Source organism: Notechis scutatus, chromosome 2 (assembly GCF_049901735.1).
Source record: "Notechis scutatus isolate UNSWTSFEM ecotype Mainland chromosome 2, rNotScu1.2, whole genome shotgun sequence".
NCBI lineage: Eukaryota > Metazoa > Chordata > Lepidosauria > Squamata > Elapidae > Notechis > Notechis scutatus.
The window spans coordinates 159,650,186-159,660,337 of record NC_142010.1 but is presented as its reverse complement, the minus strand read 5'-3'; the positions used below and the strand labels follow the sequence as shown (position 1 = coordinate 159,660,337).

Genomic DNA, 10,152 nt, shown 5'->3' with positions numbered 1-10,152 from the left:
TGGAACTCTTGGTGTAAGCTGCCAACCTCCTGTGACCCTGGTTGATGGTTTTGATGTGGATTCGTGTTTTGTGTTGGACAAGTAGGTCTTCAAACCACTCGTGCAGGGCCAATATGAACTGATCGAAGCTTTGAAGCTCTGGGGCATTATCTTTGTGGAGGGAGAACATCCACTCCACTGTAGTGCCTTCCAATACCATTGTTACACATTTGACCTGGGCAGCTTCAGTACCTGGATCTGCTCCATATTCCTGCATATAGTTCCATGTCTGGGTGAGGAAGAACCCCAATTGCTTTGGGTCTCCTCTGTACTTCATGCCTAAGGCTGGGGGCCTTGCAATTCCCTGCTGTGGTAGGAAGGGCTGGTTGTGGGTTGCTTGGGCCAGAATGGGTCCAGGTGTGATGGCTACCACCAGCTGCCTGTTCTGATATTTTGGGAATCTGGTGCCTTAGGCACCACTGCAAATTCTTCTCCCAGGGCTGGCATCCTTGAAGGGAGGAAGATGGCTATCAGGTTTCCAAGTGATTAAATCCATTTAAAAAGAAAAGAGCAAAGTCCATCTTCCAAAACAATTTATTTTATTTAAGGAAAGCATCAAATTGGCTAAGTCTGTTGTAATTCCAGATCTGACACAACCGGGATTACACCACATAACATTTGAAGTTAGATACAGCCCTCAAGTCACATTCCCCAATGGAAGGAAATCAACGTTTCCTGGTGTCATCAATCTCCAACTCCAGGTCACAGCAGAGTCAGCTTTTGTTCCCACGGGAAGAAGAACCACCTAGACTAAACAACTCTATTTCCACTCCTCCCACCTTAGGAATGTGGCAAGCCCAAAACCCTTCCCCCCCATAAGCAGCAAAGAGAAAGAAAGAAAAGGAATATATAATAAGGCTAAATAAAATGGCTAGGCATATGTCAATTTTGGGCTTGACAATGGGTCGGTTTGGCACCTCTGGTTCCTGTTAGTGTCCATATTCCCCAATTTCCCATATTTTTTTCACACCACCAGCACTCTTTCCCACCCAAATGTCCTCTCATCCTGGTTATAACAGTTGCTAGTGAGCTTCAAAGAAAGTGAAGATGGGAAGCTGACACTGGCTTTGTCTGGGATCTCTTGTTTTTCTTTCTCTGTGGTACTGTGTTAAATTGAATTTTTGTAATCTCATTTTTCAGTTTTTCAAGAATCTTGGGGAAATGAGTGAAAAAGTTTGGTTATAATATAGGTATCGGCATATGGGAGAAAATGTGAGAACTGGTGATGTTCTATAATTCAAGAGGTAACTTTTATAAAATGATAAATAACATTGGCTAATTTGTCTAAAAGGTATAAAAACATCAAATCAGGGTTAAATATCAGAGTTGAAAAGGAGTCTTTTTATTATGCATGGTAGATTTGTGATAAAGCCAAGAAATTTTGGGTACAAATCTATTCAATGATGCAAAAGGTATTGTAGAATAATATCATGATAAAATCAGTTGTCAGGGTTCCAACTAATGCACCCACAGAAAGCAGAACTCTGAGGCAGGCAAATTCCTCCAAGAACAGTTTTATTGGATACATCTTATTGGCACAATTGGTGAAAGCCAACTCTAAAAGTCCCTGTGGCTTTCACCTAATTAAAAGTAAAAGTTCCCCCTTTCCCCCGAGTCACTGGTCACGCTGTCCAATCCAGGTGCTGGCCAGTTGCTTGGTTACTTCACTCCTTCTCTGACCAGCCACCTGTGAGAATGTAGTTGATTCCCACAGGAAAGTTTTATTGCTTTGGCTACAAAACTCCATATATTTTCCCCCTCCTTCTGTTGTGTGGCAACCCTAAAGCCTCCAAGATAGCCTCAGCCATGTTCACTTCAGGGTTGACAATGGGAACCCTTTGATGAGGAGCTCCTAGAAGAGAAAACAAATTAAATGGGGTTAATCAGTGTTCAAACTAACCATTTGTCAGCCTTCAAGAATCTTTCTTCTGAAGCCATCTTTAATGGACAAATAATCTTAGTTGAGGAAGAAAAGAGAAAGGGGGGAAAGAAAATGGAGAATTTAGAACTTAAAAAAGCAACCAAGAAAGGGAAAATTAAGGTGAAAAATCGATACAATGTCAGAAAGCAACAGAAAAGAGAAATACAACAGAGAGGGGAGACTATTAGGTGAGCATGAATTTGATTTATGTCTGTACAAAAAGATATAACCCGGGGTTAAGCCGCTTTCCAAAAAGAAGTTTTATGTATTTATGTTTTGTGTTTTGTTTGTCTATGTTTGAATTAATAAAACTCTAGAAGAATGTTGGAAGAGAACAATGAAATTGCAAATAAGACAGATGGTTACAATGAATATATACAAATCAAGGCAAAAGAAATATAATTGAATAGAAGGAAAGGGAGAAATAGAGAGAAGTTGGGAAAAGATATGAAGTTGAATATATAAGATAAATATGCATACTAAATTGTGCTTGTATGGAAATGTGATAATTTGGAATTATGCTGTCTTTAAATAAGATGTTTTATTTGTTTTTCAGAAAAGATGTCTTATGTTTTTATATTCTACGTTTTGTTTGTCTGTGTATTGTTTTTAAAAATTAATAAAATTTGTTTTTAAAAAAAGAATCTTTCTTCTGCTTGTCTTTCCGGCTGCCATAAGGGGGAGGGAAGATAAATTGGGCTTTGTGGGAGGGGAAGAGTGCTGGCAGCTCGATAGGGTGAACTGTAACACTTGGGAAAACTTTATTGTTTATGCTTGTTTACTGCGCAGCTGCAGCATCTTATCTATCCAGGTCAAGGTCAACAGCCAGATGTTTGAATCACCACCTGAAGATGCCCCACATGATATTATATACATCTCAGATTGGATGGCCAGTTTGAACTATTGTGGGTGGGAATGTTGCCATAACTTTGTATATGTGATTTTCACGCCTAATGCCTCAGATCTTGAATTCTTTTGATGCTACCACTTGATTTCCAATAAAAGTCCTTTTCTCTATAACAGTCTAATGGTTTCTTTCTTGGATTTTGAATGGAGCCTCACCTGATATTATTCAATATCTCAGTTTACCAGCCCACCCGGAGATTTAAAATGTTATCTTCCCAGGGGTCTGAAAAACAATGTCTAACTCAGCCAGCGAACAGGAAGATTTGGGAGCTGCTGGAAAGACCTCTCTGCTTCTGGATGCTGCAGGAGAGGCCGAGCTGCTAGCAGGGCTGTAGATCAAAGAGAAACTGGTGGTCTGACCCAAATGGTCCTTGGGAGCCAGATGGAAAGAACTGGAGGAAAAAACCCCAGGGGTGACAACTAGAAGATGCCGTCGGGGAGAGGAGGCTTGGGAGGAGGAACAAAGAAGAAACCATCTGCTGGCACAAGCCTTACATCTCTTAAATGAGGCTATGGAAGGAAGCAAACCTGACGAAAGGTATGAATTGCCGATTTGTGAAGAATCTAGGAGAGAGAAGGGGGAGGCAGGAGCACTGGGAGCCCAGCCAGCCATCCCCATAAATCAACCTGGGCAAATGGCGGCTGCCGCCTCAAGGCCCTCTGGTGCACAGAGATGTCTAATTCCAAAAGTTCCTCCATTGGAAGTAAAATATGGGGGGGGGGGGATCCCAAAGAGTTAGGATTTTTCCTAGCCCAGGTTTGGAACCATATGGAAGAAGATGGTGATGATTTTTCATTAGAAGCAGCTAAAGTGAGATGTGTCACCAGGGCTTTAAAAGGAACCGCTGCAAAGTGGGTGGTGACATTGCATAATGATAATGTCCCTCAATTGATAAACTATGACCTGTTAATGGCAACATTACGCACCCGATTTGAAGATCCACTGGCCGAATGTAAGGCTAGGATTAGAATGAAAACAATAAACTAGGGGCTGAGGTCTTTGGCCGAATACACCCAGGAATTTAGAGAGTTGGCATGCCATATTCGAGGCTGGTCCCGGGAGCTCTGATAGAAGCATTCAAAGATGGGCTGAATGGAAATTTTTATCAAAGCTGCATCGCCAGAAAAGACCCGAGTGACCTGCAACTCTGTGTTAGCAGCAGAGTTGGAAATTGATTTGAAATGGGGGGGGGGGGCTAGCAAGGCTTCCCAGAATTCTCCCTGACTCTTCCCCAAAGTGCCTCACACCAGCTGAAACCACTGCCCTGAATGCCGCCACCACCGCTCCCCACATTGCTTGGGATGTCTCCCAGGGACTAAGAGTTCAGCCAAGCTACCTGCAAAAGCCCCCCTCTCTCTCCTCCCTCCCTCCCTCCCCCCTCTCTCTCTGAGCACTCGAGGAGAGAAGCAGCCAGAATCATTCTCGTCTATCAAGATCCCGGACAAAGTTTCTTGCACTGCTTCTGCGAGCGCTCAGAGAGAGAGAGAGAGAGAGAGAGAGAGAGAGAGTTCCGACACCAGGCAGTAACGAAGACAGGAAGCCAAGTAGGCTTTGACTGGTGGAGAGGCCTGGCTCGGAAGACCGACTGATTGGCCTCCTTTGGCAGCTGAGGTGCCCCTCAGAAACAGCAGTGGCAGGAACTGCTTACGTGGTTCCAGCAACCTTTCTGTCCCTCGGCAGCCATCGCTGCCGCCCATTTCCATAGTGACGCTGCATAGTGGTGGCAACAACCGCTGCCACCTTCTTGGCCATCATGGTCAGAATCATCGCGGGCAGGGAGTGCCCTTCTTCATCCTGCCCACCCCGCCAGACTGGGGCTTGATGAAGACTCATGTTCGCTGCTTTTCTGGCTCGCTTCCTCGCGCCCGCCTGACCGCCTATCTGGCTGGCTGGCTGGCTGGCTGGCTGCAGGCGGCTGGCCAGAGGACTGTAATTTCCCTGAGTGGCTGAGGCGAGAAAGGAGCGAGAGGAAACTCCTTCCCCGGGAGTCAAAGTGCTGAAGCACGAGTGGCGCAGGAAACCTTGACCAGGCTCCTCAAGAGAGGTGGTACACGGGATTTAAAATTATGAGTTTGGTGGTCCCTGAGATCCAAAAGGTTGGTGACCCCTGGAACAGATCCAGGAAACTATGGACCAATCAGCCTGACATCAATACTTGGGAAGATCCTAGAAAAGATAAGAGCACCTAAAAATGAAGCAAACAACTAATAGAAGCCAGCATGGGCTCGTCAAAAACATATCATGTCAGAGAAAACTTACTAACTTCTTTGACAAAGTGGCTAAATTAATGGATAAGGGAAACATTGTGGACATAGTTTACTTAGACTTCAGTAAGGCATTTGACAAAGTAGACAACAGCCTACTTCTTTGGTAAGATAAAACAAGTAGGATAAACAGAAGCATCACCAAATAAATTCATAACTGGCTAACAAATTGCATTTAGCAGTAAGTCCTCTATGAAAGTACACCTACGTGGAGAGAAGCATGCAGTGGGGTACCTCAAGATTCTGTCTAGGCCCAGTGCTCTTCAACAACTTCATAAATGATCTAGATGAGGGGATAGATGGTAACTATCCCCTTTGCAGGCGACATCAAGCTGGCAAGAATAGCCAACACTTCAGAAGATAGGTTCAAGATCCAGAAGGATCTTGACAGACTTGAACTCTAGGCCGTATCTAACAAGATGCAATTCAGTGGTGAAAAAAAGTAAGGTTCTACATGTAAGCAAGAAAAATCAAATGCAGAGATACAGAAAAGGTGGCACCTGGCTCAATAGTAGCAACTGTGAGAGAGAGTTAGGTGTCTTATTAGACTACAACTAAAACATGAGCTAGCAGTGCGCGGCAGCCTCTAAAAAAGCCAGTCCTAAGTTGTATTACAGATAAGTTCAAGATCATGTGAAATGATAACACTACTTTATACTGCACTGGTAAGAACACACTTGGAATAAACCTGCATCCAGTTTTGGTCACCACAATAAAAAAATTGAGATGTATTATGGTAAAAAGTGTATGGTGAAGAACAATATACATGTGATAAAGGATGATAACCCATATGATGAATAATTGTGGGAACTAGGTATGTCTAGTCCAAGGGTGGGCTATTAATTTTTCCAAAGGGCCACATAAAAAGCTAGGATTGTTGTGGAGGGTCAAAGCAATAGGTTGATCTTAATTCTGTTCAATATTAATTTCATCAGCTTATAAAAAAGCAGTAAATTATACAGTTTTGATTAATTGCTACTGGAAAGAATACATGTTATGCCTTATTTACATTTGATTTTTAAGTTCCAATTGACCTTACACAGGCCAAACAGGGACAGCCTGGGGGCCATAAAATGTCAAGGTCTGGCCTACTCTAACAAAGAGAAGTACTAGGAATAACATGACAGCAGTCTTCCAGTGCTTGAGGTGCTGTCACAAAGAAGAGAGAGTCAACATATTCTCCAAAGCAGTTGAGGGAAGGACAAGAAGTAATGCTGGAAGAACATTTAAAGCAGAGTTCCCCAATCTGTGGGCTGTAGCCCACTACCAGGCCATGGCCTGTTGGCCACCGGGCTGTGTGAACAACTGGCCAGTGCGCACACATGCATGTGTGTGCACCCCACACTTGCAAAAGCATCTTGGTGTCACAATGTTAGTGATGTCATGAGCATCACTCAGGTGCTAGCATTGCTGTAAGCATTGCATGGGTGTTGGCATCGCTGCAAGCGCACCCACCCACTTGCACTAGCATTGCAGTGTCATGTGGGCAGTAGTGATGCTGTGAGTGTCATGCAGGTGCTAGTTTCGCTGCAAGCACAATCCTCCCAATTGTGCTAGTGTCATGCAGATGCTAGCATTACTGGAGCATCACATGGGTGCTTGTGGCCCCATTTGTGTCATGCATGTGGCCCCGTTCGTACATGCCTGGGCTTGCACATATGCCTGCCCCTCCCCCCCAGCTGCCAACCCAGAAAGGTTGAAGAACTCTGATTTAAAGAAACATCCAAGCTAGAACTAAGGGTAAATTTCCTGACAGTGAGAACAATTAATCAGTGGACCGTCTTGCCTCCAGAAGTTGTGGGAGCTCCAACACTGGAGGCTTTTAAGAAGAAATTGAACAAGGATAAAAAGATTATTAAAAATTATAAAAATTATTTTCCTAATAGGAAAAAGCAAAGGAAAAACAAACAGAAGTATCAACATGTAACAATAATAGGAGTGTAACAAATTAATTTTAACTAAATTTCTCTTTGTATTGGCTTATTTAAAATTCTGTTAATTATATCAACATGTTTATAATTATCAACCCTCTTTGTATTTAATTTATACATAGCAATGATTGTTCTTCACCTAATTTTTACCTCTTATCTCTATCCACTTTGTTGTTTTAAGAAACATAAAAATTCAATATTAGTATAGTTGGTACAGTTAATTTTGTGTCATTATGACAATAATATAACATTAATAATGAGTAAATAATTGTTTCTCCATTTTAGTTAACTTTCCTTAAATAATTGGTCTTTTATACTTTTAGATTTCTAACTTCTGTTTCTGTTAGCCATTAAAAACAAATCCCATGTTAAGAAGCATTCAAAACCTTTTCCTTAATTTTAAATGTTCTTCTGATCTACCCATTTCTGCATACTGTTATATTTTTTAAATTACATTTTTATCTATAGGGACCTCTTAGTTTTTCACTGTTGTGCAAACATCATTCTAGCCCCAGAGGTGGCACGCAGAGCCCTCTCTCTGAGCATGTGAGCCGTTGCCCCAGCTCAGCTACCACCGGCCAGCTAATCTTCAGGCCTCTGCCACGCATGTGCTGGGGCGGGGTGCATGTGCAGGAGGTGGGGTGCATGTGTGGGGGGTGGGGCACATGCCGGGCGCACATGCATGCACAGGGATGCGTATGCATGAGCAGGGCACATGTGCAGGAACACATGTGCATGGAAGGGGGGACTCACGTGCATGCACGGGGTGGGGTGCATGTGCAGGGGGCAGGGGACATGCGCAGGGGGTTGTGTGCACATTGCACGCATGCACGTGCACTTTGGCACTTGATGCCGAAAAGGTTAGCCATCACTGTTCTAGCCGCTGTTAACACATGTAAAATTAAATATGTATTGTATTCCCTTTACCAATAAAATATTTCTGGTTTTAAATTTTAAATCTATATGTTGCTTTACCATTTTTTCTAACTATGACACTACACTACATACTCTTGAAAAGCTATTTGAGTACAAGCTGAGCCCAATACTGAACCTAATTCATATATTCCTGTTTTTTAAACTGAGGAATAAATTTCAGAAAAAGCGTTCAGTATTGCTCTGTGAATGTGCCTATGAATTTCATTCTTAATCTAACTTCTTAGATGATTTTATACTATATCTTTTTGGTATTATATATATCTGCATAAGGCTGTAAAAAACTTCAGTACATTTTTAAGATGAAAAGTCTAAAAAGCTTAGGCGACTAAACATGGCTTCCCTGGCTTCTCTCTCTCCGCTATAGACAGAGCATTAGGGACAATTGGTCCCGGTAAGTAGTCTTGACTAGGAAAGATTTTTGTGCCACTACTGGCACAAAATAACAAATTCCCTTGGTTTTTTAATTGTATTTCCACTTTAAGTGTTTATTTTTCAATTAATTAATTGTAATTATGAAAATATCAGCCATTCTTTTATATATACAGTGCAACATCTTTTTTATAGACTGTCATTTTCAAATCCACTTTCAGCTCAGTCTTGTCTGGAGAAACTTGTTCCTCTTCCATAACATCTTTTAAACACTAACTATAGTGTCAGATACTCCTAAAAGTAACTGAATATTACTAATCTCCGCTCCTCACCCACTTTCTTCACTTGTTAGCTAGTTGAATTGGAAAAACAAGATGCAGAAACAATATGTTCTTCATTATGGAAAGTTTAAATAATGTTGGGTTACTAAGAGCTATCTAGAGAAAAATTTAATAGGATTTTGCTCTGATGGTGCCAGTGTCATCCCCTAGATTTGGTCTTTCCTTCAATAGACTTTGCACAAGGAATGTTGTTTTTCTTTAAATGACAGTAATATACAAAAAGATCTAGATTTCTCTTCCTATGATCTAGCAGGCATGTAGCAGTAATAATTCCTGAAACTATATCAAAAAAGCTCAACTTAGCTACTACTAGATTTTTATTCTACTTTTTAAATATTTATTTTGGTCAATTCAAGGTGGCAAACATACCTTATAATATTCATCTTCCTCTTTTTCCCCACAACAACAACCCACTTTCATTAAGCTGAAAGTGACTGGTCCAGGATCACCCAGCTAGCTTTCATGCTTAAGGGAGGACTAGCCTCCTGGTTTCTGGAAGCAAATGCAGGGTCAATCAAAAAGGACTTGGATGCTTATATGCTAACACTCAAAGTATGAGGAACAAAGAGTGTGAACTTAAAGTCCTAGTACATGAGGGAAAGTATGATATTATTGCCATTACCAAAACTTGGTGGGATGAAATGCTGCACCAAGTGGGAGATCAAACTTGTTCCTGACAAACCTAGCAGACAACATTGTCACCCAAAGGTAGAGGAGAGAATTGGAGGGTCGCCTATACTGGAATTAATCCTTACTAATAGAAATGGAATGATAGAGGAGGTTGAAGTTGTGAGATCTTTGGGGGAGAGTGACTATGTCAGATTGGAATATAATACAACATAATACAAGCAATAGAACAAAATCAGACTATTGTCTCAGACTTTAAGAGAGCTGATTTCAACTAACTTAAGAGAACTTGGGAAGGATTCAGTAGATGAAATTCTTAAAAGGAAAACAACTCAAGAAGTTTGGGAAACTCTTAAAAATGAGATTATAAAAAACAAGGTTACCACAATACCACTGAGAAAGAAAAATAAAAGTTACCAGAGGAAATCAGCATGGTTGCATAAACAACTCTTTGACAAACTGAAAGAAAAAAAGGACAAATATAAAAAATGGAAAGAAGGATCCTTTGACAATTCTTTTGTTTTCCCTATGACTCAGAAACCAGAAAGGTCAGTGCAGCACTGGATGAAAGATGCAAAGGTCTGTCAGGAATCCAGGAACTCATTGACCTTTTATACACACACACCAATTACAAGCAAACAGATCACACGTGAGGATGGTTACCTTTTAATAGCCATTCCAACTCCTTTGTGTGCATGTTATCAGGCCAAAATCACCAGGGTATGTAAACTTTTGATCAGGGTTATTTGGGTAGTTACTGTTGTTATTATGATATAAAAAGAGTAAACACAGTTGATTGATAATAAATGGCTTCAGC

At 41.4% G+C, this 10,152-nt stretch overlaps 1 long non-coding RNA gene across 1 annotated transcript in view; it reads right to left on the bottom strand.

The window, feature by feature from the left end:
• Positions 1–1,537: 1,537 nt before the first annotated feature.
• The window catches only part of LOC148132363 (uncharacterized), a 10,280-nt gene continuing 1,665 nt past the window's right edge, over positions 1,538–10,152 (bottom strand). Inside the window, exon 2 of the long non-coding RNA XR_015747903.1 lies at positions 1,538–1,891. This is a non-coding gene — a long non-coding RNA (uncharacterized LOC148132363). The remainder of the gene's footprint in view (positions 1,892–10,152) is intronic.